At 40.9% G+C, this 26,551-nt stretch overlaps 1 protein-coding gene across 13 annotated transcripts in view; it reads right to left on the bottom strand.

The window, feature by feature from the left end:
* Positions 1-26,551, bottom strand: part of ATP2B1 (ATPase plasma membrane Ca2+ transporting 1) — a 65,609-nt gene that overhangs the window by 36,123 nt on the left and 2,935 nt on the right. The window contains exon 1 of one of the 13 annotated variants that reach the window (XM_057423686.1): positions 26,247-26,471. The exons of 11 other annotated variants lie outside the window; for them this stretch is intronic. The gene's annotated coding sequence lies outside the window, so the exon portion shown is untranslated. One more of the 13 variants, XM_057423712.1, reaches the window with a different exon arrangement.

Genomic DNA, 26,551 nt, shown 5'->3' with positions numbered 1-26,551 from the left:
AACCTCCCACAGTATCTGCATTTAATTCTTTGAACAGAGGGGAAAATTGCACATCACCACCTTCCTACAGAAGGGATAAGAAGATTAAGAGCAGCTCTTCTGTCTGATTATCAGAGCACTGTAGCTGAGAAATTAACAACTACCCACAGGATTCTTGGCCTACACAGGCACTCTCTATTTAATTCCCACTTGGCTGACACATCTTGCACATACCCATGTATCTACACAACAGAATAGTGAATGCACAACCACTTCATGCCTATATAAACATCTGTTGGGCGCAAAAGACAAGCTTGATCATGTATGTCACCTTTAGAACCTTAATGGGTACAGTGAGCACAAGTAACAATATATTCCCCCATGAAACATTATAACTGCCAGGCTCAGATGAACAGTAATTTGGACACTTCCAGGTCAACAAGACCCTCGGGTGTTACATGTTTAGATAAGGCAAACAGTCACCACTGACTGCAGCACTGCTTTATGAAGGTAAAGAGTCAAATAGCAAAGATCTCTGGCTATCGCCCTGCGAGGTTACGGGACTGGTTCAGCTGGACCACTGTGTCTATATTGAGGTCCAGCTACAAGCACCTAATTACTAGAAATTTAAGGTATGTGTTCCAGGAAAGTCTCTGTTCTCCGCTCTGGAAACAACCAGCTTCAGCTATAGCAAATCTACCATTTCAAGCACCATGCCACAGTACTGCATTTGCACTGAAGACAACCACTGATGCTGAAAGACCCTGAAGTGATGTCACCCAACCACAAGTGACAGTTCCATCTCCAGCAGAACTACAACCACTCTTCCTATCACTAGGAGGATCTGAGAAAAACTGTCTACAGCTGTTTTCTGGAAAGAAACAAAAAGCAGTCATAATAAAGCAGTCAATCCTTACATGCACAAAACTTCAACACCCTGTATCATCATCAACGTACCTAATTTGAAACTTAAATCTTCATTGTTTATTGTTATTGACAAAAAAATAATTCAACAGTTGAAGAATCCATGACAATGGTATTCACCTGCATGCCAAGATGCAGTTTGGATTAATACACATTCTTCATCTGACTATAACATGTTCTGCTAGTGTCCTCTAAGTGAAGAAATTCACGCAAATGAGTTCTCTTTAAGGCCAAACCATGTCTTCATCTAATGCCTGAAGGCTGAATGCTCTTGGCCAACTAGTACCCCAGGAGAATTTCTCAGCTGGCATCTGATCATAGCTATGACAGTATAACAAGAAGCAGACGAGGCAAATGAGTTTGCGTAACTATAGAGAAGATGCTGCAGCTGCTAATTAGGTAAAATAGACCAAGGAGAAAGCCCTACAACTAATTACATCAAACTTGATCCATTTTTAATTAAGAAAAGCTCTGCTTAAGCCCTGCACTTGAGGCCCAAATACACCAAGTACAGAAGTGAGGTTAAGAAAAGCTACAGCTCTAGTCACTGCTTAGCTGGCACTGAAAAGCTCTGAAACTGAATATTGAGCCAGGGCAAGCCTTGCTGTCATGTGCAAGTAATTTTAAGAGCAGTAACATTGCTCAATCATAGCTCATGCTGTGCTCGTGCTCCATAATCTCTATATTGAGTTCTATCATCTCTATGCATCTAGATCCATTTTTGTTAAGACACAATACTCCAGTAATGAGCTATTATTAACAGTTTATCCTGAAAGGGGTTCTCAGATGTTCTGAAGTACCTCAGTGGTACTTCATGCCCTCAGGGCTCACACACAAGTTCAGTAAGTTTACATTAACACTACAGAAACAGCATGGTTCTGCAGATCAGGTCTACTAGTGTTACAGACTATTTTGTCTTTCATCACAGTTGAGAAATAGCTGTGGAAAATACAGAGAAACAGTGTGAGGACACTTCAAATTCTGAATAATGAGCAAGAGCAGTTTTGCTCCATATTATGAAAACTTGGTTAAACATTAGCAATTATTATAGCAAATCAGACCAGAAAGAATCTGCTCCAGTAGCTCATTTTTTTACCAGGCATTGCAATAGACAGTACAAAAGCCTCTCAGCACATGGGTACAGAATGGACTTAACATCATTTCTTTCCTGATTCCTAAAGAGAAACCTTGCTACAATTTTCTTTGAGAAATATCCTTAATGCAGGTTACATGTCAAATCTTGCAACATGCATTCATTTCCTGTTACAGCAAGTTCCAACAGCCTGCTTTTGTAACAAAGTGGCGATGCATAATGCAACTATAAACAGTGAAATTAAAGTGTCATGAAAGAATCATAGAATCGTTTAGGCTGGAAAAGATCTGCAAGATGAAGTCCAACCTCTACCCCAGGACTACCGAGTCCACCACTAAACCATATCACTGAGGACCTTACCTACATGGTTTTTGAACACTTCCAGGGAAAGCACATTTTAAGCTACATAGATCGTCTAATAATATTTATCTCTTCAACTATTGGAATATATTTACTTGTTTTGATCAGTGTTCCAGATCTCAACTCAATTCTTACAGCAGTCATTTGAGATACATCATCCAAGTAGCATGAGCTCTGAAGCACTATAGCTAAAAGCGACTCACCTCAAACTTCCAATCTTCTAATATCTCAACCTTCTGAATTAAAGAAACAGTTATGAAACTGCAAGTCACTTATACACTATTGCTGAAGTTCCAGTTTAAAGTTTAATTCATCTGAAGTTATGTTAGTGTCCAGATTAAAAAAACCTGCACACAAAACAATTAAGAAGAGTCTGTCTTGCATTAGGCACATGAACTTTTGGATAATCCTTTGTTTGCATATAATTGAGACTAGGAACAACTTTAAAGCTATTTTCTGTCATACTCAAATGGCTATAAATCCTGTAGTGCAGAGGCACCTTACAGTAGCAGCATATACTCTCATAGACAGGATTCAGATACTTGCATATTCTCTCTGAAAAGACCCCACTGCTTTATGACTGTAATTACTTCACCAACACATCATGTCATTGTGGCTGCCCATGAAGAATACTGCATCTTAAATTCCTTATTCAAATCATATTAATATTCACTGCTAAGTGAACATGCTTTGTTACTAAAGACAATAATTCAAAACCATAACCCATGAAATAAAGGTTAGGTAATTTTGCCAGTGTCATAAATCTGACAGCCTCATGAACCTCTGCAGTTGGCCTGGAAAAAGGACAAGCTCTGAACACAAGTCTACATATAGAGATGTTTATTAACGTATGAAGAGACTACAGAGTACAATTCTATCAATGCGACCAGAACATACTATGTTGATCAAGCCAGAAGCAGCCGCAACACGTTTCTTAAAGTGTTCTTAAAACAACACTCAACATATAAACCCATGTTAATCCCCTGCCCCACCCAAACAGAAGCCCTGAACATTAAATATGCATCAAAAAGGACTCCAGAAATAGTCCTTCACAGCTGAAATTCTTTATTAATTAGTAATTTAATATTTAGTAATTCCTTCTATTTGAAAGAAAGCGATAATCTGCATTCTACATTCATTACAAACTAAGACAACCTTGAAGTGACAGCTTGCAGTGGCCATGCACTGACAATCAAATGCGAACAGCAGAGCTCAAGTGTTGCATAATTACTACTGCCCAGATCCACAAAACCTAGCATATCTTAGACCCCTATCCAAGCCTTTCCTGTTATTAAACTTGCACTTAATACTTGCTTCACCAACCTATGGGAAATGTGTTTTAATATTAAGAAAATTAAATCTTAAAATACTTGACCAAACTCAGACATCAAGAGCCAAAGCTCCAGCTATCATACATCCTGTGTCATTCAGTTTAATTTATACATCTGCTTGAATACTATGCATTCAGATATTAAGCATTAGCTGTACTAGCATTTGACCTTCAACAACACACTAAAGCTGGTTGCTGCAATATAGGAAAAGGCTTGCAAAGTGATTATCTCAGGAAAGCCTTCGTTTAATCTCATTAGTTCAATGAAGACTAGACAGATCTGCATACCAAGAGGCTGCAGTGATAGAAACTGTCCCCATATGTTTCAGCTGCCATGCTATTTTAACCTGTTTCAAAACAGCTTTCAACACACTGAAAAATATGCCTTTGTATACTTTAGTTTGAAACCCACAGCACTCAATGTGCCACTGCTTCAAGCCATCAAATCACATTTCCTTGTGGTGAAGAGAAGGAAGTTATCTGTAATATTACTATGGAAAGTACCTGTAACTGAGGAAAGTGACCTGGAAATCACACTGAAAAAGTCTGACGTCTTCTGCTACAGAGGGTCAGTTTTCTGACTTTAAAAGACAGACCCTCAAACCCATTTGAAATACTACAGAAACTCACCAGCTGCTTCACAGTAAGTATGAATGAATGCTAAAAAAAAAACCCAAAAGTTCATACAGAACCATATGCATTTACAGGTCACTATCCCCTATGTTAAAATGCACCTAACTGAACAGGAGCTAAATCATTTCAGTGGCATGCTGTTGTCTTAGTGCCAGCATCTCAAAAAACTGGCTTATGAAAAGACAAATACAAGTAGATCAAACAGCTAAGAGGGAGGGGGCACAATCATGGAAGACACTTCACAACATAAAGTTTTTAATACATCACCTTCAGCCTTAAATGTGCCCAACAGCGCTGTAATGATAAGTTACCTTTGTTACAGCTCCTGTGTTATAAACAGTACATTCATCAAAGGTGACAGGTTGCTGAGTTTTCAAAGAGAAATCTGACTTCATTCTGAAGCTTAATCTCCTGGGAGGCAGATGTACTTGCTTAACTGAAATAAAAACTGGCTGCTGTTCCTAGACTCTGCAGTGCCTGCAAACACTGGTATTTATCCCACTTAATCTAAAGGATCGTTGCTGCCTACTGTGATTGACACTTGTGTAGTAGCAGTTTCATCCAATGATAGTTTCTTTGCTTCAAGACTCCAAATTATTTCTTTTTGAAATGATGGCTAACAAATTAGGACTGCCATAGGCTGAAGTCAACTGGTTGGTTTAAATTAGCAACATTCATGCAAAGGATTCCCGCATCACTTCCCTCCTATCTTGGCAGCAGCAAAGGAAAATTTTAACACTCTTGAAGGTGAGTTATTAGGGCAGGAAGAGCATGACCTTCTCTTACGAAGCAGCTTGCTCACAGCCTCTGCAAGAAGCCTGGCAAGCAAATAGACACTGTCTTATACCATCAACCAACCGCACAGGCTTGTACTGCCCTGCTTTGTCCGAGCCATGGCCCTTCCACACTCACAAGCCAGTCAACTCTGACTGACAGCTGGATTAAGAAACAAGATCCAAAAAGTGCGGTATAGAATAGTCTGAGTAGAAAAACTATTTTAATCAAAAGCTTAAACTAACCATTAGCTTTCTGAATGTAAGGTATTTTAACTTGAATATAACAGAATTAGATACTAGAGACTGATCCAACAAGTAGGGCTTTAGAAAAATCTGTGTATAAAGGAACATCAGACTTTGAGACATACTAGAAAGCCCTCGAGAATAAAAAAAACAGTGCAATCATCATTACAGAAGGAGTCAAGCATCCCCTGTATTTAAAATACTAGGCTTTCACATTCTCCTATTTCAGATTACAATGCCGAGTTGTCCACAAGAAGCCAGACACTTCAAGACACAAATCCATGCAGAAGAGCTGAGTTTTTCACTACTAAAAACACTTTACCAGAAGCAGCAGTTACTCATTTCAGGTATCCATTAACAGAGCAATGTCTTGAAGGGTCTTCATGCAGTCCACAGGTCTGATCAACACCCAGACAGCTTTTCCCTTCACCACCTGCAGGCCCTGAATCTTCCTTTTTAGCAACTTCCCTTGCTAGGCTCATCTACTTTTTGCTCTGCAATGACATCGTAAACTAAAACTAAAAAGCCAAACTTGACAGGCTTGCTTATAATACCAGGTAATTCCAGGTTAAGTCTATAATCCCAGAGAAAAAAAGATTTAACCTCTAGACATGACTCTGTCCCATTCAGCATTGTATCTAGTGTGTTCAAGTACCTAAGACGCATCCAACTGTGTGTGTCAGCTGCCTCAGGTAACTTGAGTAGAGGTGCCAAAATTTGGACTAAGGCAGCTGATGGCTGAAGGCAAACCTGAGACATCAAATGCAAGGGGGGGGGGGGGGAAACAACCAAACCAAACACAAACAAAAAACAAACCACCACCAGCAGAACATCATTTGCCCAAAACCCATCAATATTTTCCTTCACTTCAGGTGCATTGAGTCCTAAATAAGATGACTGAGGATTTATAGTCTCTTAATCCTGCACAGTTCAAACTAAAAATATCTGGAATAATTGTGCTGTAAAGCAAGTTATATTAACAGGTCTGTCTTATTAATAACTTAACATATAACCTTAAAAGTAGATACTTCTGTGTGTGTGTGCAGTAAAGTCAACCACTGACAAATATTCACATTAACAAGTTCAGGAACAACTTACCACACTTTTCTCATCAACATTCATCAAAACCTTGTCAAAATTATAATACAAAAAGAGAAATTATTTTTTTTAATAGGAGAGATGGTAGTACGGCATCCTACTTATTAATAAAATTATACATCATAGGATTACAACAGAATTTACCTGCATTCCCAAATTACAAGATGCACTCTAGTCACAAAACCTGAAAAGGCATGTGTTAAATGAGGCATAATGACATTGTTATATGAAGCTAAATTTCAAATAAAGTGAGATGGTACCAAATTCCATCCAACAGAGCTGGAAAATGGATTTCTGGATTTCACTCACTTGTAGCTTTTCAAGCTTAGTTCATTCCTCTAAGCAATGCATCCAGCTGGTCAGTTCTGATGATAATTATTGACTCAGAGCAAAACAGTAGCTGATTTCCTCATAACAGTTATTCCCACAGGTATGTTACTTGTTTTGAGAAGTCTTTTACCTTTTTTCACAAAGCCTCTAATTTTTGCTGCTTCTCCTTAGCCCTGCTTCCGAGACCTTTTGAGCTAAACACGCGTTTCATGTTATTTCTATTTTTACTTCCAATTCCCACAATACCAAGCACACCACTGCAATTGCTCTAAGCAGTCTGAGCAATGAGTTTCTTCCCTTCCTATGTCATCAGACACTAAGTAGACTAGTGGATTATTTCTTTTTCTTCTGAAGCTCCAAGTCAACTTCAGGAGATCTTAACACCAGAAACCTTGTTTAACAACATGCTGCACCCATTTAAATTAAAACATGTTCAAGTTACCAGCATTTACCGTATCATCCCGAGTTGAACAGACCCCCAACCTTCTCTTTCAGGAAGTATTCTTCGATATTAATATCCATGTAAGCAGATCAGTAATAAAACTAGGAGGAGTGCCTGACATCCCACGTGCTGTGCTGTCATTCAGAAGGATCGAGGCAGGCTGGAGAGATGGACAGAGGAACCTTTTGAAACTCAAAAAAGGCAAGTGCAGTGACCTGCACCTGCGAAGGAATAACCCCATGTACCACTGCAGGCTGGGGGCTGACCTGCTGGGAAATAGCTCTCTGGAGAAGGACCTGGGTGTACTGGTGGACAACAAGCTGTCCCTGAGCCAGCCATGGGCTGCATTAGGAAGAGCACTGCCAGCAGGTCGAGGAACATAATCCTTCTACTACTCCCTCACCCTGGTGAGGCCTCACCTGGAGTACTGTGCCTGGTTTTGGGCTCCCCAGTACAAGAGGGACATATAGGTCCTGAAGCAAGTCCAGCAAAGGGCTACTAGAATGATTAAGGGTCTGGAGCATCTCTGATATGAGGAAAGGCTGAGGGAGCCAGGTCTGCTCAGCCTAGAGAAGGCTCGGGTGTATGCGTGTGTGCACACGTGTCTGATCACAGCGTATTAGGGAGGATGTCAAGATGGGGTCAGAGTCTATTCAGTGGTGCCAGGCAATAGGGCAAGAACCAATGGGCATAAAGTAAAACACAGCGAGTTCCACATGAACATAAGGAAGAACTTCTTTATTGTGAGGGTGACAGAGCATTGGAACAGACTGCCCATAGAGGTTGTGGAGTCTTCTTCTCTGGAGCCATCTGGACACAATCCTGAGCAATGGGCTCTAGGTGACCCTGCTTGAGAACATAGACTGGATAATCCCTGGTGGTCCCTTCCAACCTCAATTATTCTGTAATTCTGTGGTATGCTTTTGACTGTTAACTATACTTCCTGATATCAAAGAGGTGCCAAAAGCTCTTTAGAGCTATAAGCCTTCAGGCAAAGGGCAGAAGTCCACCCCTATCCAATTCTTTTTGTATTCAGAAAACCTCAAGAAAAATTCTTAAAACTATTAGGAAATATTTATGCCTAATGAGATTAAGCCTAAGTATTTGCATAAAACCACTCTGCAAATGACTGACTCATTTCTATTAGGGCAGTAAAACTAACTTAGTAGAGTAAGTTCTAAGAGGTTTTTTTGCTACCTTGCACTAGCTTACTGCTATGTAGAAATGGCACTATGAAATATTCTATATGCTCATTGAACTATAAATGCATAATATATAAATAGCAATATTTACGTGGTAAACCCTCTATGATCCTCAGAATCACCATCCCTGCCAAGCAATGGTTTGGAATGTTAAGAAGTAAAACAAAAACCCCAGTTCTAGTCAGCTATCTCAGTAAGTACATACCATGCTGCTAAATTCTCTATTTGTTTCATCCTTTTGTGGCCAAAGTTAAGAAGCTTCCCTCTGGTGTTGTAATGCACCAGTTCAAGAGCCTTCATCTTTAGATTATTCAAAAGCCCTCTGGCAACACAAGAATACAGTTTATTCTTAACCCTCAACCTTTAAAAAAGCCTTACTTCTTGAAAAATATGTAATTTGAAAGCTATGGTAGCTTCCCCTGCACATTGTATTTGTCCCTGTCTACCAGACATAGAATCATAGAAGAGTTAGTGCTGGCTACACCAAGTAAACTAAAAGCTAAGGACTCCTGAAAAAAACTCTTTCAAAACCTGCAATTACATTTGCCATCCTCTGGTCCTAAGGAGCCAAAGCTTTTTGGTTGGTTGGTTTGTGTTTCTTTTTTATGCAAATATCCTAACTAGTCTACATTGGAGCAGCTCTTTCAGAACTACTGCACCAGTTTGCTGCTCTTGCTGGTGGTGGCAATAGGTTTTGTTGGTTGGTTTTTAATCTCAACACTTGAATTTGAGAATCCAGTTCATGGCTTTTCAAGAAACACAGGTGTGGGATCTCTTACAACTTTCTGCACTATGATTATGCTGAACATCCCTTTAGCTCTTTTTGATAAATTTTGAGAGCTTATCTCAGTAACCTGTTCTAGGGGCCTCCTATTTCTAGTACAGCGTAAGAAGGATCTTCAGTAAGTTAAGCCTCATGGTCTTCTCTGTTTTACCATTTAGTGAGGCTACATACTGTTTTATCCTTCAGGCACATCTCCAGTTTTAAAACTGGCCCTTCTGTGTGATTATACTTTTTGATCTTTCTGAAATCTGACACCCACTTAAAGGCTAAATTATCATGCTGCCTTCCCTGTCCTGCTCTTTTAGGTACTCCTTTTAAAGAACTTTCTCATTTATGCAGGATTGGTTGGCTGCTTGCTTTTTTTTCTTGAGGTTTTTTTTTTATAATTTTTTTATAATTTTGATTTTCATACATTTAAGCATTCCTGCAATATAGCTATTGGTACCTGTCCATAGAATGATGCTGAATTAAATGTTGTGCCATCAGCATGAGTTACATGACAATCGCTGGTCCACCATTCAATATGAAGTAATAAATTCTTCATGTGCCAGTTTGTTTCTTTAGCATAGTTAGGGAGTGTGTAAGCACTATCAGTAGACAGGATGCACAAAGCTGAGATTCTCCCCATAGCACTTCATAAATCTAACAAAGGAAGCAGCAAGTCTGTCATATCTTCAGGCCACCAAAGGTATGGCTGTGCTATAGTGCCTATGCTTAAGACTCACACCCACAGAGGTCCTGAAGCAGCTCTCATTATTTGATACTAACAACACTGCATACACCTGTCACCCATAACCTTTTACACTGGGAAAAGCCACCTACATTAATTGGCAACTGCGCTAATGAAGTAGTAGACTATGCAAAAGCCTGCTGTAGCAACAGTCACACAGAAAACCCAGGGCTCAGAACAGTAACCTCTTATGTGCCTTTTTACTCTTCTTTTACATCACATCAGCCACTGAAAGACAACACTTTGTTCTGGGGTGTGCTTTAAGTCCATCTCTCCTAGGACACACAGCACTCCAATCAGTTTTAGCACCCCTTCCTTAACTAATCCTTTTGCCCCTACTCTTGCCTTCTCCCAGCACTTCCAAGATCTTTATGAACAGATAAGGTTTTTTCTGACAACAATGTAATCTGCCCATCCAAAGAGATCCAAGGAGATAGAAAGCACCATGCATATTCCCAAGTCTCCACTTCCCACTAGCTGCAATTGTAGTGACTGCATTTCACGCCTACTCACAGCAGCCTGGTGCAGAAAGCAATAATCCAAAAAGCATTTCTCCTTCCAAAGCCACAAGATAAAGTTAGAAGATTTAGACCTATCAGAGTTTGTACTGGTTGAACAAATTACTACAACAGATTTCCCAGAAGTTTTCCCCACAAGATGCCAGAACAGCTGATCTATTTGAAGTCATAGAGGCAATGTGGATGTGTCAACTGAAAGAGCACACATCCAGCTAATGCTAGGAGCATCTTCATCACGGAACTATGCTGCTGGCACTATTTAACATAACATTAATTTCCATTCAAGGAAAGGTTCATCTTCCCTCTATTATTTCAAGTGAAGTGATATACCACTAAACAAATCACATGATACATCATTTTACTGGTAAGGCCAGACACTGTTTAAACTGAACAGCAAATTCAGCACACCATGAAACTGCAGCTCAAGCAGATTTAGTAAATTTAATTATCTTAGCTTTGGTAGGTTACTTAATAATTGCTTTACAATCCGGCTATACATGATTAACAACTGCAGCTTCATTTCTAAAGTCTTCAGGTGTCAACACCTGTACTCTTTAGGTTTCTGAGAGCACAAGGACATCAGCTGCACGATTAATTCCCTAGAAAAAAAGTGACTGCAGCAAAGATTGCAAATGAATCTGTGCTCCATGACAGTATTTAAAAATCCTTTCCTACCCTGTAAAGGAAATCCCTCCCCTACTTTCCCATAAATTTGAGGACGGTTGTGCTTCCACTCTGAGCAGTAAGCTTTCAAATATGGAGGTGAACTAGGGGTCTATTTAGTTCTGGCACAAAGCTTATTCCTCTGTGTATGCAAGACCCTGCTTTGAAAGACATCAGAGCAACCAGCCGGACCTATTCAGTGCCAAGGATCAGGTATTTGCTTTCCTCACACCCCTGCCCCACCAAAGCACAAGGCTATCAGAAATAATGTGGCAAGCCACCAGGCACTCAGATGCCTAGAGCACAACTACCATGACTGCACATAGTGCAGTGTCAGACTCCTGCTAAGGCAGCTTGAATCCTCAGCAGTACTTCCTAGTGGCCAGTTCAATACAGGTAATATTCCTTCTTCCAAAAGACTACCCCCGAATTGGGAGCCTACTGTCATTAGTCCAACTGCACCTCACCCTCAGGGCCAAGAGCCCTCCAATCCATTCCGTCTACAGATCATTATTCTGACTCAGCTAAATCAGACCTATTTTGTTCCTTCTACATAATGCTACTTCCCACAAGTGTTTATTTTACAGTGGCACATAGTAACACTCCGCAACTTCTGCAATCAGGTTGTTTTTAGCAATAGCATACAGTGTATTTGAAGAAAGGAAACTGGGAAGGGAAGTATCAGCTCCTCCACTCAGGTGATAAACTTCAAACAACCTGCTGAACTGTTGAATTTATGCATGTTAGACTAACTCCAACTGGTCACTGCTGAAGGCACAAACAAGATTTTTATGTCCAGCTTAAGGTTTCCAACGAACTTTCTCAAAAGGCCACTGCAATTACATGTCTGACTGTAGCACACTTCAGTTCAGCATGAGGTGTGCTGAGCCAAGTAAGGCGCTCACAAACCAACCCTGATAAGTCAAAAGCTAATTACATTTTTTATCTAGCACCTGTAGCTCACAAGTGTCCATTACTGCAACAAACAGGTAAAGTGGAGTAAAGACAAAAGCTTCCTCTAGCCTGAGGCTAGCAAGACTCGGGGAAATTACTGCTATCCCATTGGAGGGCTGTGAAGAACATCAGAGTATCACGAAATAAGAGCAACAGCATTGTGAAACAAAAGATGGCAGGAACTACCAAATGGACTCAGACTTTCTAGAGGTAGCTTAGGAAGATGCATGGAAGTTTCCCCTCTCTGCCTCCTAGTGCTCTAGTTTCCTAAGCAGTCTCCTGTATCCCTGGATAGCATCACCTGGTTTCTCAGCACCTTCAATAGACTCTTTAGCTTGAAGGACTAGTAGCAGTCTGTCTCCATTTCTAATGCAGAAGAGAAAGCATACTTTCTCTTCTAGCAGCTGTGCTAGAACTGTTCTCCAAAGAGCTGCTTATTATTTCAGTCCCATTAAGAATGACCTATTTCAGTTGTCAAGGGAAGCACAAGAAGAAGCCATCTGATAACCTTTATAATTAAGGATTACTTCAGTAGCGTTTCCAAAAACCTACCCAAGGTAGGAAAGACTTAGAAAAAAACTGCTGCAAGTATGAAGTCTGCTAGTAACTAGTAGCAGACCTGTTTTTCACACTTTCAGATTTTCTAAGTTCTCTTTAGGCAAGGTACCAAAAACTGCTAAAAAAGTGAAACCTCTAAGTCCTACATGTTGAAAAACAACCATACACCTCACTTCAAAGTAATCTTATGAATTTGACTCAATTAAGTTATTATTAATGTGCATATTCCAGTCTGTACACTGTGTCAAGCAGGTTGACAATCAATTTCTACTATGGTCTCTAACCTATGTTCAGTTAAATTCTTAATTTGATTCCAGTTTCGACATTTGACATGATTTTTTTTCTGTTCCCTCCTTTCCTGGAATAAAGGAGTGCTTTAAGAAAGACACAAATTTATACCAACAGAATTCTGAGTATCCTTCATATGTTTAACATTCATGAGTATAGCAATGCAGAGTGCTTCCAGTTCACCTCCAGAACAAACATGGATTCACACTGAACAATTATGTGTAGTTTTATATTTTGCACTTGCAAATTTGATACCAGAAGCCAGTAGCTTTCTCTAGACTATTAACAGCAAGTTGATTCTTGGTGTGCTATACTCCTGCTACAGAACTCCTTCCCTCTAACCAAAACAGCATGAAAGTGATAGTTGAATTTATTGAAGGGGCAGCAGTTTCTTAGTTTATTGGTATTTGAGCACAGTTTAAAGCAGTCACCTAACTAGAAGAGCTCAGCAATGTAATCAAACGATATACAGTCAAAATCCAGAATCCAACTAAGTGTGAAGGAAAAAACAATACTAGACAGTTACACAGCTGTCTGTCAAAACAACAATCTAGTTTGAGGCACAATGCTTTACGCACATAATTATGACTAGACAGCTTTTGAGACAGCTTCTTCCTTAAAACTGAAAAAAAAATAAAAAATAGGTACTTACTAAAACATTACTTTGTTGTTGAGCAATTATTAAAATAAGCCATTAGCTGTCAAAAGTAGTTTTCACCTAGCAAGTATTTAAACAACAGACTCACAGTTCAAAATTGCTCAAAGAAAGCCTAACCCAAGCTATTTTAAGCTACTTTATTATTTTAGGCTATTTTAAGATTAGGAATCTCTGACTCGTTAACTTGGAGGTTTCTAAAATATGCTAGGCTTTCCTAGAAAATGGAAGCGTTTCCCTCTGGACTGAGAATCCTCAGCTGCTCTTGCTTGACAAGATTAGGGTTCAAGGCAGGCATTGCTAAGCGAAATTTTATGGTCTATATTAAGTAGGTCCACAAGTTCTGGCTTACTCGTCAACTAACAAACATTATTGAAACACATTTTTGGACATTAATACTAAAATTATTATGCATGATAGTAAACCTTTAAATTCTGATGTGAAGCGGGGGATATCCATGTCACAAGGCTAACCTTCAAGACCTTAATCCACAATAGCATGCCCAAAGGAAAAAACTGGAAAAACAGGATATTTGGTAGGGGGAACACACTCTCTGTGAGAAGAAGACTTGTTCTAACCTATGTGTGAATGCCTGGGCAACCGCTTGTTTTTATACAGACAAGCAGTCCCCTCTCAGTACAGTAATGCTTAAAAAAGCCATCTGCAGACAGACATAGGTTACCTAAAGAGAAACCTAACAGGAGAAGCCACAAAGCTTTTGGCTGCACTGAATTCTTAAATCAGGGTTGCACAGCAGTCTTCCCTTTCCAGAATATGTGACAGTCATGAATTATACAAACAAATGTCTGGACAAAAGACAGCGCTTTCCAGGAAATGTACCTTGCAAGCATGAAAAGCCAGAAAACATCCCTGGACTTGGCAACCAGAAACCAGGATCTCAATCACAAGGCTCAGGGATTCTTGTTCAGGTATATCCTGAACTAGCAAAGGCCAAGAAGACAGTCTGGCTTCATATTCCACTTACCCAGCTTCAGACCAGTCACTGACCGCTGGAACAGGGTATATTATTCTCTGAGTCCTCTGAAACTGTTAAAACCATCCCTAAATTTCAAACTCCAAAAATAATTAGAAAAGTACTATAACAGAGTAATAATACCAGACAACAACAGAATTAACTGCATTTGCATGTAAAGATGCCTGTTAACGTAGAAAAGCAACTGTTTGATTATGGATATAATATCTGTAACAAGACTTTGTTTGAGGCCTGAACTTCTTCCATCCTGGCTTAGAATTTTTATATCCAATATCCCTACACATAGCAAGAAACCAGGAGTCTCATAATAAGCAGATAAATGTACAGAGCACTGTTAGTTTATGGAAGGATACAAGTTCTCTTCTCCTGTGGAGGGCTTCCAGGTATTATACCTTTCTATGTACATATAGCACATAATACCTATAAAAATAGGGCTCATATGTATGACTAGAAGTATTTGGTATCTTAATTTGGATAGTCCCATCCAATCGTTGATACACAAAAACAGAGCAGCCTACAATTACAAAGGTATATACAACACCAGTGTTTACCATTAGAGCAGGAGATAGCATCTGAGACACCTGATTAGCTTTCGGTAACCATTTGTTGACCCATTTTTCAGGAAAATCCCTCTTCCATTCATTAAACTGTTCTTAACTCAGAATTTCACGCAGGCATATTTGTAAGAGTTGCTACTCGACTATTTAGGCTAACGAAAGCTATTTTTACAGAGCCAGCAGAGGGAGTACAGACATCATTTTACTTATCAGCCATGGAAAAGATATCCACCTTGTAAGAAAGCACTAAAAGAGCTGTGCCTGCAAACCTAATGCGGTTAGTTTAAAGCATGCCAAGAACTTCCTCAGGCTTTCACAGACCTGTATGTCAATGGCCAGCAGAACCGGTGTTTTGTTTCTAATCCCCAACTGGCAGTCACATCTCAAAGTCTTCTATCTGACAAAAATGGCAGAATCAACAGTATGAACAAGAACCATAAGCCTGATGCTTCACATGTCAGGGGGAAAAAAAACCTAAAATCATATAGGTATAGTTCAAGCTAGTTCAACAGTTCTTATTTCTATAGATTCTGCTGTTTCTCAGTTTCAGAAAAACTAAAACCTTCACATGTTAATTTCTTAAAAAGCAGTTCACCTAGAAAAGTTGAGAAACTCAAGAATTCAACCCACTAGCAAAGGAGCCAGGAGGGTACGGCAGTGTCAGACTGGAAGGTAACAGCTAACCTTTCTGCTGGCGTTCACAGAGGCACGCACCTACCGGCAGATCTGGTTTTACACATCCTCTGGGGCAAGAGCTCTGCTGCTTTATTTAGCATTTCCATTGATCAGCCTACTTTGGAGCTGGCAATTACGACTGAGTAGTGTTGACACAGTGGCGGCTGTGGGAACAGTCTGAGTGAGGAACAGGCTTTAAGCAGACAGATTGATAGCTTTTTGCCATTTCATGGAGGTGAACACTAAGCTCTAGGCCAACACAAAACAAGACAACATACCTTCCTGGCAAAACTCCACAAACAGACACTCCTTGCTTTTTTAGACTGCAAAATTGACAGTTGTTTTTTTTTTGTTCTAAATTAAGTCAGCATTTCCCAACTTGTTGTCAAGAGGCAAAGCCAATGCAAAATTCTTGCCAATCTCAAGCACTTACCAAATTATTTCATTGGGTGGCTATTTCTAAGCGTCACTATTTAGAAGCACACATATGAAAAAGTCACACAAATGTGATGAGCTCCTTGACTCAAAGTTTCCTCTAGAAGAGCAGCAAAACACTCTCCTCCCAAAATAAGATAAATTTCCATCATCTTAAACTTCACATGAACTTTCAAAAGCTTTGACCATTTGAATCATTAGATTTTGATTACTACCTACCAAAGAAGAATGTGCCCGTAGCTATGGAATTTAGCCTTCACTTGTTTCAAGTTTTGAAAATAGAAGAACCACCCTTCAGCAAGTTAGATGGCTGCTGCTGCTCCCCACTTACTACAGGGAAGTGGTGCTCACTTCTCACCTGCATTTTCGTGTACTGGATTCACTAAATGTGTAAGTCAAAGTGGGCCAAAACTGGCTCCCATCTTACAGAGCTTATGGTTGAATACTGTACAGCTGAGTAAAGGTTACCCCTAGCATGGGTCAAGACCACCTCACAGTTTTGCTGTTGAAATTCAGAGCTCCAGCAGCATTCCCTTTTGGCGTGCTGGGCCTGGCTGGTTCCCAGGACTCTGGCCAGGCTGTTCAGTATACTTTATGTAGGGCTACCACAGCCAGAAAAACCCCACCTCTTCCACCACAAACATGGTGATGCTCAAGCATCAGGATGCATCCCAACCACTCTGATCATCCTGCCCTTCCACAAGTTATTGCTGTCTCTTGTGACGACAGTGAAAAAAGCTGTTTTTCAGTCAGACAGTTCATCTAACCAGATTAACCACACAGATAAGACAATACCAGTGCCAACTCAAAACAGGGCACACTGAACCAGCAAGTGTGAAACCATACTTGCAGAAAAGGTGCATTTTTTTTCAGAAGAGATGACTGGATTTATGACATATAAACAGCTGGGATAAGCAAGATGAATGCAAAAATTCACACAGCTATTTATTGGTTGAGTACAATACTATAACTCCAATTATTCCTGCAACTGAGCCTTGTTAAGCTCCCAAATGATTATGTTTGTAATACCCTTCACATTTGAGAGACTGATATTAGGCTTCTAATCAGCTAGTTAAAATATGTGATCTGTTTATATGTAATAGGTAGAGTGGAGAGAAACACTGAAAAGCCCCTTGAAACAAGTATGTCTGGAGCACTCTTCCTCTTGCTGCACAGCAAATTCCACAGAGTTTTTACACCTTAAGATTACTACATCTGCCTTTAAGGATCTGTGGAGGCTTATCATCTCATTTTCTAACCTAAACAGCTGAAGACCTTGCCTTTAGTACAGAGCTGAACAATTACTTATTCCAGTATTAATCACTCCTTAAGATTTACTGCTTCAGTAATTAGTAACAGGCAGCATGCCTGTTTTTAGAAGCAAATGTTGATGTTTGCTCTTCTCCATCCCCTTTTCTCTATCTGAAGGAAGGCCCTATCTGAAGTTCTGAAGCCTGTTCGCATTCCACAGGTTAAAAGTTTACATTCCCATCATCGCACGTGAGATTCACTTAACCAAATGGTAACACCTACACCTCAAATAGGCACATCAGGCTTTTGTTTTTCACACAGGCAACGGATAAATTTTAACTTCTCCAATGGAAAATTAAATTTAGCCACCTCGGACAAGATCTGAAATAGTCAGATGAGTGTCATCTTAGATGCACTTGTGTCTGTTCAACAGCAGAAGAGGCCCAGAGTGCCTAGTTTCAGTTTAAGATGTTTCTGTAAGTGGGCAGGATTGCTTTGCAGAAGTGAAGCGCAGCTGGCTGGGCTGAACTCATATATTAAGCAGCTGCACTACCATGCCAGAGCAGGCATATGCAAGAGGAAGGATGTGGCTTCACAGTTAGTTTAGGAATATCTGAGCCTATACTATTGCCAGCGGGCACAGTCAGGCACCGGCACTGACACTCACCTGACCTCAAGGTCAGGGGACAGTCCTAGATTGGAACGGATGGCAAGGAAGAGAGCAGCAATGCCAGCAGTTGCTCCTGAAGGTCACACAAGCGGTGGGGACTGCCCCCTTCCCAGTGCAGCACAGGCCTCACCAGCTCAAATCGATCATCTCCTCGCCCCCCGTGCTCCTCTTGGGGAAATAAAAGTGCCTGGCTGCACCTTCACTGCCACGCCCCACTTAGGACCATCACCAGGGGCCATCCTTAGCCTTCTCCCTTCCAGATCAGGCAAAGCCACCTCACTCAACCTCTCCCCAGACACCACAGGATGGCCCCTAACAGGCTTGGAGACACCCTGTCAGCCTTCTTTCATGAGGAGAGGGAGGGCAATAGCCACTGGCCATGCTCTTGCTAATGCAGCCCAGCAGGAGCTAGTCCTCACCAGCACAGGAGCCCTGTGCCACCTGGTCCAGCAGGGTGGCCAAAACCCTTCCTAGAGGCCAATCTTCCTCCACCCCCCCCCACAGGGGACCAGGCACCAGGGTAGCCCCAGTTTTGCTCTTCACCTTGCCCCCAAGGATCTAGGCTACCCAGCAGCCCTACCACCACAATCAGCACCAGACACACATTGCCATTTCCAGCTACTCCCAACTGTCATGGCAAATAAGAAAGCCCTTCAGTAGCGTTTTCACTTTGTTAGTTCAGTAATGCTCAAGAAGGACCTCTGGCAACTCCTATAAGGAGCTTGAAACAGGCCTGTTTTATGATCACTGCCTCAAAGTAACATGTATTTACTTTGTGCAGTTCAAAGCATTTTGCCCATGGTTATAGCTTTATTCTGAATATTCATTTTTCTAGCTTTAGATTTGACAATAGAATGAGAACATAAAGCTTTGAGCCTATGCAAACCCAGTATTTCAGTTTTGAAGTGAGTAGTCCACTTATCAAAAGCATTACTACAATATCTTCCCATAAAATATGAAATACTTCCCTCAAGCATCCACTCCTTGTATTCTTCCATTTGTTAAACTGATTTCCTGTGCTCTGAGGTAGCTTAAGCTCACACCTCAACTTTAGGGTGTTTTGCATAACCAAGACAAACTTTTATGAGTGGTTTTGGTAATACAAACGTATTACTTCAAACCTGAGGTGCTCCTGTCCCCCCAGCAACACCAGGATTAACAAGTCAAAAAAACGAAAGCCACAGGTGAATTGTTCACTCACAAGCAGACAATATCCTTAGTATGTTCCACAGCTTTATATGCTGGTATTTAATTTTTGGAAGTGCACGTTTGCACTAAAGCTCTTTCAGAAAGTTCCATTAAGCTTATAGGCACCCTGAGTGGCTGTCTCCATCTGAAGCATAGCTCCACTTAAGAGAAATCAACTAACATACACACACAAAAATTTCAAAGGCAAGCAGAGACCATGCTTTTCTCAAATGCTAGATAATTCAGTGCTTTAGTACCAACTCTTTCAACTCACTTTAGAAATATAGCTCCAGTTTAAAAACAAACCCTTAGACCTGCAGTCAGCACAGCCAGATCCACACAGTACCAAAACACACCTCTGAAGTAAGACTTTGTAAAGGTGTCAAGACAGTTCCCTATGCGAAGCAAGCTCATTACAGATTGTGAAAATCACTGTCACTGTTAACTACATGGATTTCAGAGCTGAAGCAAGTAAAGGCAAGCTGAAATTATCTGAGTTGCTAATAAAGCAGAAGTAAAGCAGTCATGCTAGCAGTGGTAGAGCACCTTCCCTACCCTCCCCAGCTGTCAGTCTCAACTATGTATATTTGAAAGCCATCTGGCACAGATCCTGCCAGCCAGTTTGAATCATTTCATGTTTCATACAACCTCACCGGAGTGAGGCTGCTAGACACTGCTCTAATTTAAGTACTGATTTGCACTGTATTCCATAGGCTTCATGAAGTTTGGCACCAGCTTCATTCCCAAGTGAAGAAAAATGGGTAGACCCACTGGCAGACGTAATTTAAAGTGAAATATCAACAGCGATAACAGTAGCACCTAGATGGAAGTGAAAAAGCCCTTACACAATATGCATATTAAGATCTTGCTTTAGTCTCTACTATATTTAGGTAGCCATGTAAGGTTCAAAAATATCACCCCTTTCTCAGATCATTTAAGGGCTAACTGTAACTGTCATCTTTCCTACCCACTTCTTGCTACTTATCTAAGTAAAAACTTTAGAAAGCAAGTCTGGAAACACATTACAACAAACACCTTGTCATTTCCTCCACTGCGGTATCAGAAACCACTAGGCATTACCTGATGCGTTGTAACAGTTTCTAATGTTTTTACTTTGTGCAAAGATCTGTATGGATCAATCCAAATAACATTTTCAGGAAAGCCAATAGCTGAATGCTGGCACTCAATCTGCTCTCCAATCTACAGTCAGAACTTCAAATTCTGCATGAAAAGGTTAGTGCTTTCTAGAGAATGGTTTCACATGATGACCATGCAAGAAGGAACATTCCCACACCAGCAATCCACTAGTACTGCTCCCCTGGTGTGAGCCTCCCCTCTTGCCTCGAGATCCCAGTCTGTGCACAAGGCTTGTATAACACAAATCATCCACTGGTGCAGCAAGTAGGTAGATGCAAAGAGGCAGACATGGAGCAAAGATAGGGGCATTTACTGAGCAGTCTATAACTGGGCGAAAATGAAAGTAGCTATAAAGCTGCCTCAGCCACTCTGTGAAAATTTCCACTCACAGTAACAAGCCAAGCAGGCAAGTACAAATGAAGCTGTCTCGCTGTCCTCACAGTCCCTTGAATTATGCTGATCAACACAGCAGCTTCAGAAGGACATTATAAAAGTGTGACATAACTTTGGAATATTTAAAAAAGCAATCAAACATCTCCTATTAACAGAAGTGCCTAGCAAGTCTTCTGATCAGGACTTAAAAGACTTCCATCTCTTGAAATACCTACCACACAAATGTTTTCTAAACTTCTGGGAAGTCAGTGGCCATCCTCTTAACTTTCTTAAATATTCTACAAGTATTCTTAACAAAAGTTTGCAGTAGCTACAAGACTTCTGTACTAGCGGTGGCTAGGCTCCTTATTTCAACATAGACCATAGCACTACGGCTATTTCTTTCTATGGTGGAAAAAAATCAAAACACAGCTAGCGTATCTTCTTCCTCCTTTCCCCATATATGGAGCTACTGGTTGGCTTTGACTTGTTTTAAATCCAGACAGATATTCTGATCTGATTCATAGATATTGCAATTTTTTTAATTTTATTTTCTTAAGAAATCTGTTATCACATAAGACCCAAGACATCTTGATTTCATTAGAAATGTGGTAGTTCAGGAAGCCAAAATACACACTGCAAGCAACACATCCTTGTATCTGCATAGACACAGAAGCAATCTTGAAAGGCCCACGTGGACAAGCCACCATCACTTGTCAAATAACAAGTGCAAAAAACGCTGTGTGATCTCTATGTAAGGGCATATTGTAAGACACCAGGAAAACAAAGAAGCTCTTGTTTTTAATTCCACTGGCGCATGCATTGTAAAGGTGATTAAGAAACATCTTGGATTCAACATCTTAAATTAATACCAAAATTTGGATTTCAATGAAGACATAAGCAGGAAAAGAGCACAGCACTGTGAACCATGGGTTGAGTCCCAAGAAGTTGGATAGCAGCTGAATCACCTTTTCTGCCATGAGATGGGGTTTGTTGCTATTGACTATGCAGAGTACGGTACATCCCAGGCCTCCTCTTTGTAGACCAGACACTGTACACCAAGTGGTCAGAACCCAACAGTGTTGTATTCCCTGCTGCCACCTTATCTTCCTGTGAATATAAGGGCACAAGTAAGGGTAGCAGATTACAAGTGATAGGCTCCACAGAAGTGTGTTTTAAGAACATGGTGTTTCCTGTGCTCACTGGGAATTAAGACAGCATCCAACTCATAAGCAATATTAAAAAACCTGAGACACGCAGACCAATGAAGTTCAACATAAGTAGGAGGCCATGAAGGAACTTAGGTAGCTCTCCTCCAAAGCACTATCAGAAAATAGCCAGCACTAAGCAAACACTACCCCCAGTGCTGAGACTGGTCATGTTTTAAGAGACAAAACCAGCCAGACTTAGTGGCCAGCACCAAAGCTTATCAACTCTGTCATCCTCAAAAAGCACCCACGTACTCCCTAACTGCACAGTACAGCTGGAAGCAGCAGCAAGGGGAGGGTACACCCCCTTCCTCAACCCATTCCCCAGATGTTATTTTCTGTCTTGTAACAGCATGCTACATCTTATTTCTTACTGGACACAAAGAATTTGTATTTATTTTCACAGTTATTTCTGGCTTTTTTTTTTTATTTTATTTCAAATGCCTCCCACATTTTCTTTACATTTCTTCTCCCACCAGATCTTTGAAATACCAGCTGAGAAAGTCTCATGCCTACTTTGCAATTCACCAAACTTAAACTAATAACACCTCCTGCTGTCATCTGTCAGTTAGAATAAGATTTATAAGTGGCAGCAGAAATCACTTTCATGATGTTTACTGGAATATGAATAGCCTGAACAGGCAGATCCCTCAAATTTACTGCTCATATCAAGTGAAACCTGTCATGAAAACCAGAAACTCATTTTTAAACTGCAGCTGAAAGCCTCATAATTTAGAAATAAAATACTAACTGGACAATACCATGTACTTGTGTTGAAATTACATTCAGTATGAAAAGGTGTGACTGTTCCAAAATGGCTTAGTCCAATATATTGCCCACTGGTTTCACTGTAGGTTATCTTCTGTACTGCTTATGACCACTGCTTCCATCTTCTGCATGCAACTGCCCCATTTCAGAGACTCTGAACACATTTTAGTTTTCACATGTGGCTAGAAACATATAGGAGGCTTCATGAACAAAAAATCCTTTTGTATTTTTTATTATTCTGCTGTGCAATTAGTGAACATGGTTGCTTGAACTAACTGAAGCTAAAGCTAGGGGAAAACTAACACTAGTGATTGTTAAAAGTGAAGAAATCCAAATCTAAAGACAAGCCAGTTTGAGTTAGATTAGTAATTCTTAATGCTTGTGAGAAATACCCATCCTGTACATAAAATTATCATAGGTTCACTCTTCTTTTTCAAACAGGCAACAGTATCGTGTGTTTGCTGCCGTCCTTGCACTTCAATCAGTTAACTTGGTAAGGAAAAAAATGGCTTTAAGAAAAATTTCAACAGGTTTGAATAAAAATAAAAAATTAAAAAAAAAAAAACAAACCCAAAATAAACCTACTTGAGACTGTTGCACACACTATAGCAAGCCAGTAGGCAAAGCTAATCTTAGACACAAAATTGCAACCCCTAGATTTTATCTCATTTTTAATTAAAATACTCTAGAGAGAAAGATCACTATCTCCTGAACAGCAGCTTTTAACAAGTCCTATTATTATTATTATTCATTTTAAGACAAGTTAACACTAAAGAGTACAAATTTAAGAATATTACTGCTACTTTATTGATCCTTTTAGAGGCAAGTAAGCATGCATTTCTCTAACAAAATCTGCTACAGATGCAAGCAGTTTTCCTTATTTCTCAGAAGAAATTTACATTTAAATGCCCTGGGCTAATCATGGCTGTTCATTATTCTGCACTGGATTAAATTTTGCAAACTGAAATCCAACTTCAACTCAGAGCAAACTGCGGATCCTTGCTGCACTAGCGCTATTTTCCCTTTCAAACCAGAAGAGAACATATATTAAAATAAACAGCTGAAACGCTGAAAAAACATCACTGAGGTCACATTTCAGCATTAAAGAATGCTCACTGCCATTAATATTTAGTCTACCTTAATGGAAGAAATTTGAGTTAGAAGACACTTTAGGTTATCTTGTCCACCCTTATGTCAAGGGAGACTTGCTTGCTATGGCATGTTATTGATTGCTTTGCCAGCTCCATTTTGAACTGTCAATTAATACTGAGTTCCCAGCTCTAAAATCTTACATGTTAGCAAAGTTAATTCTTCCAAAGCATCTGGTTTTGAGGTGGCTTCATCAGAACCAACCTCTGATTCTTCCTTCTTAGTATCTTCACCTTACGGCTGTCTCTGGTTTACAACACTCCATTTCTGACTAAGCTCAAATTGTTAAAAAAAAAAAGTAATAAAAGTAATTGCTGCAGGACACTTACAAACCTCTCAGCTTCCTGTTAAGCTCACACACCATGGTTTAGAGGTTGTCAATTTTACCAGCTGACAGAAGTTCTCTATATCATGGTCCATGAAAGAGTCACTTCCTGAACAAGATTCTAATATTAGACTGCAGAGCATTTTAATTGGTAGGATGACTTACAGATTATTAGCTAGTTGTATATTAATTGGATGGGGATGCTTTTATTATATCTAAATCTGTATGCAATGCAACTTTAAGAAATCAATACGCACTTTACCCAATGCTAATGTGCACTAGTCTGTTTTCTGCTTTAAGTTCCCAAACACATCTGCTTAATATGCAACAGTGAGTCACTGTATGTGCGCATACATAGACTACAGCCACAATTCCCTTTAAAATTAGTTTCAACTTGTATCATTTTAGTTACCCACATGATAAGCAGTTTTTTTCTTTGAATGAAGCAGTAATATTGCAATTTGGCACAGAGATAGCAACATTGATTGGGAAAACCTGCAGGTGTCCATTCACAACGCAGAATCCCTGTTTCTTGAGATAACCCAACCTGGGTGGGTTACCGAAATGTACAGAAGAGCAGCAATACACTGAACCACCCAACAATGCTGTTCCAGACCGAAAATTTCTCATTGAAGTGTACAAGGGGTTTTTAGCTCACTGAATTCAGTGACCACTTTTTCCACTGACACCGAGAGACTTTCCATTCATTATGCCATAAGTATTAAAGTTCTAGTACATTGGAAGCTATTCCTGCCAGAAGAGCCAACAGTTTAAAGATACACAAGTTTACTTCTGCTGGAATTCATGATTTGTGGCATTTGGAACAAATCCTTGAAAAGCTCCAACGGGGGGGGGGGGGGGGGGGGGGGGGGGGGGGGGGGGGGGGGGGGGGCGGGGGAGAGAGAGAATGGCACTGGCTACAGCTACCATCTTCTGAATACACCGTATGACAAACCAAGGAGTTGGCAAGTTACCCAGTCAAGATCTTTTCAAGCACCTAAAAAAACTATTTCAACTCAAATTCATTAGGACCCAAAAGTGTTTTAAAGACGCAGCAACTTCTGGACAGATTTTCCAAAGGCACACTCTACTTTTTCCCCCAGCAAGCCAAAACTGTCAACCAGTAATGATGCGAGACATGTTTCACAGGCACGTTTGCCTGGGGACTCTGCTTCCAAGAAGGGACACGTTAAGGGATGTGATTTTAATATTCACCTAGATAAGTCACCTCTCAGACGTGGAGCCAGACACCAGCGCAAACACCTTCTAAGAATGACGATTTAAGACAAGGCACGAGGTATTATCACCAGTTCCTTTGGAACAAGCCTTGGGAAGAAAGCCTCAGCACCTTAAGTTAAAAGTTTAAGAATGCTGTATATAATAGATATTGATGAATTTCTGTAATAAGGATCTTAAAATGATACGAAAAAGAGCCTCCGAAATTTTATTCCCCTGCATCTTTCTTTAGTTTCTCCCTTCTCATACAGTTTAAAAAGTAAAACGTGGAAAAAAAATACCCATTTAAATATTAGTAAGGATTTATGTGGAGTGTGAAACATGCATAGCAGCGCATCGACTCCTATTACAGCTGTGCAAATAGGTTGCCCCTCAGGTCGCAAAACCTGCGGCAGACTCACCCGCAGCTCCCCGAACGCTTCTCGGGGCTCAGGCTGACACCCCGACCCCTCCGGCAACCACCGCTCGCACCGCTTTTCAGAAGACCTTCCTCCCGAAATCCTAAATCCTTCCGAACTCAGCCTCTTCCGACAGCCCGAAGGGCTCGGCGGGAGGCCCGGGTAAGCTTCGGCGCGGACAGTCGCCCTCCCGCCACACGGTTCCACCATAAGTAAGCACTGAGCGCTCTCTCCTACCGCACTGGGCAGCCGCCCCCAACCCCAGCGGAGGCTCCGGCCCGCTCCCGAACTCACGTGGTGCCGCATTCAAAGGTTACACGCACCGCCGGGGCAAGGATGGCACCGCCGCCTCGGTCAGAGGCGCGTCCCTCAGCGGAGCTGCCCCGCGATCACCCCCGGAATGACGCCCGCGACGGCTCCACTCTCCCGGCTACCGAAGCGCCGCCGCATCCCTTCGGCGCCCGCGCCGATTGATGAGCAGCCCGGCCAGGAATCGATAAATCAAAACAGCCCGCCCGCTCCGACAGAGCGCGGCGTACGACCCTGCCGCGGCCAAAAACACCGCCCCGGGGGCGCGGCGGGCGGGCGAGGGAGGGAGGAGGCTGCCGGGTGCGGGTGCCGGGCTCCC

This window comes from Pezoporus wallicus, unplaced genomic scaffold, assembly GCF_028554395.1.
Source record: "Pezoporus wallicus isolate ANWC-B61680 ecotype Strahan unplaced genomic scaffold, APGP_CSIRO_Pwel_v1 contig_7722, whole genome shotgun sequence".
NCBI lineage: Eukaryota > Metazoa > Chordata > Aves > Psittaciformes > Psittacidae > Pezoporus > Pezoporus wallicus.
The sequence above is the reverse complement of the archived record's forward strand: the minus strand, read 5'-3'. Positions and strand labels throughout refer to the sequence as shown.